Here is a 3,460-nt window from a genome sequence, read left to right as displayed (position 1 = left end):
GCTGTGGTAATATAAAAACATTGTATGAACAAGGGGGGGGGGTACAACAAACATTGCTGTACTACGTATGTTGCCTATTGACGTGCGGCTTGAAGGTCCTGGTCGCATGTTCGATCCTCCCCCAATTCATTTCAACCCACAAATTTGTTTCATGACAGGTGGGCCCCTCGGTGTGTAGTTTGTAGCACTTTAATTTGTGGGTCGAAATTTGTTCCATTACAGGTGGACTACGCGTGTGTAGTTTTGTAGCTTATTTGTAATAATTAAAGAGAACAACAAAGTTTTTCGCAAAAATACCATGGTGCGGTATTGAAGGCGAGAAAGGACGTGCGAGAGAGCGATGACCGAGCCAGAGGGAAATAAATTGGGGGAGGTGCGGGGGTTGCAACGGTGTTTAGAGTAGTTGTGGGCCGAATGCTATGAAAATATAATCTAAACCCACTGGAATAAATGCCTACACAAATTAATCCAAGGTTGGAGTCCCCCTCGCAATGTAAATAGCTCTGGCTTTGTGGGATATGGAGAGGTAGCTTCAATGTGTGGAAGATACGGCGTGAGAAAGCGAGGTCAATCGAGACATATATAGATAGAGAGACAAAGTGAGTGTGGTCCGACATTCATTGAAAACATATATATGCTCTAGAGAGATATTGTCCGATTGAGCTTTTGGGAAGGGTGAGGGCTGTAAGATAGAGCTTGAGAGATGATCCAGTCACAGACATGTAGATATATTTTGTGCGTGGGAGGAAACAAGGTCAATCGATTACATATATAAAGGGAGAGAGATTGAGCGAGTGTGGGTCGTTGTGCGATCGAAAGAGTGAGACGGGTTGGAGAGAGTGACCTAGATAGACAATGTGCGTGACAGAGTATACAATATGAATATGTCTAATTGGGATCAAACATGGAGATATATCGTTTGTGTCCGAGAAAGAGCGAGGTCAATCGAGACATACAAAGAGAGAGAGAGATTGAGCGAGTGTGGCCCGCCATGAGGTCAAAATAGTGGGGGCGGCTTAGATGGACTGACCTAGATAGATAATCTGCGTGAGAGAGTATAGATTGTGTCGATCGAGGCTCGAACAGGGACATATTTTATTTGTGTGTGAAAGAAAGCAAGGTTAATCGAGACTCAAATAAAGAGAGCGAGATTGAGCGAGTGTGGCCCGTTGTGCGGAAGAAAGAGTGAGATAGTCTCGAGGGAGTGACCTAGATAGACAACGTACGTGCATGCGCACGAGAGGTTGGGGGCTAGATAGGCAATGCATGTATCTAGTGAGAGAGGGTGGGAGAGAGAGAGAGAGCTAGAGAGAGAGAGAGAGCTCGCATGGGGTGCAATGGCGGGTGTGTGAGGTAGATACATTTGGTAACATAGTGGGAAAAGGGGGTTGTGTAGTTGAGATATTTAGAGACCGAAACATGGAGAGAAAGAATGAATGTGTGTTAGAAACCGATAGCTTCCTAAGGTGGTTAGGAGAAGAAGATTGACCGATAGAGGAAGTATGTAGCGTGTGTGCCGAGGGGGGGGTGGGGGTGGGGCTAAAAACAACATTTGAATGTAGATAGTACGGGACTTATATCGATGTTTCAATTTAGTGTACATAGTAAGATTTGAACCGAGGACCATGCATATGGGTGATTATTTCGAATTCGTGCCATACTAGGTTTTGAAAAGTTGACATTGACTTGATTGTTGTGCTATTTTGTAGGTCATATGTTTGAATCCATCCAAAGTTTTCTCACTACCATGGTGTTAATCATATACATATGAATTTGTATTAAAAAGTAGCGTGGATACCATGAAATGCGAAATCCACGTTAGAATTGGAGATCGCTATGTGACACACACTCTAATTCAAATAACACCTCATTAATTAATTTATAGTATCTTGTTTCGAATGACTAATTATTTGCAAGGAAAACACAAGCATTGTAATACATACAGATTCATTTGCAAATGAAAGAAGATTCATTTGCAAATGAAAGAAGATTCGTTTGCATTCAAATGTAGGCGCACCAGGCAAATCCAGGGTTGTGTCATCGTGGTCACGTGTGTCGTACGGACGCTAGCAACCAACCACCCTCCCTCCCCCCCAAAAAGAATGACGACAAAATAAGTTCGCGCTTCCATGTTTCGGATTGAAATATCTGGCGGCCCCAATTCCAGCCTTGCAAAGTCTCCCTTCTCCACCGTCCCCTTCCGTGCCCAGATTGCTCAAATCCCTAATTCGCCGCCAACCTAAGCAAATTTCGAATCGCCCCTCATCTCATATCTTTCTCGACCTCTGTGCAGGACGACGACGGTGAAGACGATGGTCGCGCTTCACCACCGCACCGGAGCTACCTCATCTACGTCCTCGTCCACCGCACCGAGTGGTCCACCAACAACGTCGGCTGCTTCAACCGATGTGCCTCACAGACACCGATTTCCACTGCATCAGGTGCGATTCACCGACGCCATCTCCCACCTCACCGGGGCTGCTTCACCGAGCACATCGTCGCACCTCCCCCCCGAGGCCGTTGGGGCTTCACCAACGGTCTCGTCCACCGCATCGTAGCACTCCGCTGCCACTCAAGATCTGCATCCGTGGGCGGCCAACCAGCCAACACCAGCGCATGACCCTCAACGGCTCTGAAGTGACCTGCACTATAGCTAGGCGAGCATGCCCAAACGCCGGCCCGAACTAGGTATCAACATATCACTCCCTTGTGCACTGTTCCGACTATGTTTGGATATCCTTTCACTGCTCTCTTAGATTACACGCCCATGCAACTCTGGCTTTAACTCTTATTTCTTCTAGAGATATCATCTGAAACAAGCAAAGCCATTTTTTAGCGAAGCATGACGACGCTACGGGATTTGGTACACATCCTGCACACCCATATAACCTTGTAAGTATCTGTCCTCCGGTACAGCAGCAAGGTTGTTGGTGTCAAAACCGGCGGATCTCGGGTAGGGGGTCCTGAACTATGCGTCTAAGTTTGATGGTAACAGGAGACAGGGGACACAATGTTTACCCAGGTTCGGGCCCTCTCTGTGGAGGTAATACCCTAATTCCTGCTTGATTGATATTGATGAATATGAGTATTACAAGAGTTGATCTACCACGAGATCGTAATGGCTAAACCCTAAAAGTCTAGCCTGTCTGACTATGATTATGAGGATATCTGTCTACGGAGCTAGCCCTCTGGTTTATACAGACACCGGAGGGATCTAGGGTTACATATGGTCGGTTACAGAGAAATGAATCTTCATATTTGGTCGCCAAGCTTGCCTTCCACGCCAAGGAGAGTCCCATCCGGACACGGGTACAGTCTTCGGTCTTTGTACCTTCACAGCCCATCAGTCCGGCCCATGTCTAATAGGCCGGACACCCGAGGACCCCTTAGTCCAGGACTCCCTCAGTAGCCCCTGAACCAGGCTTCAATGACGAGGTGTCCGGCACGCAGATTGTCTTCC

The sequence above is a fragment of the Triticum urartu genome, chromosome 7 (assembly GCF_003073215.2).
Source record: "Triticum urartu cultivar G1812 chromosome 7, Tu2.1, whole genome shotgun sequence".
NCBI classification, from domain to species: Eukaryota; Viridiplantae; Streptophyta; class Magnoliopsida; order Poales; family Poaceae; genus Triticum; species Triticum urartu.
This window is presented reverse-complemented; position numbering follows the sequence as displayed.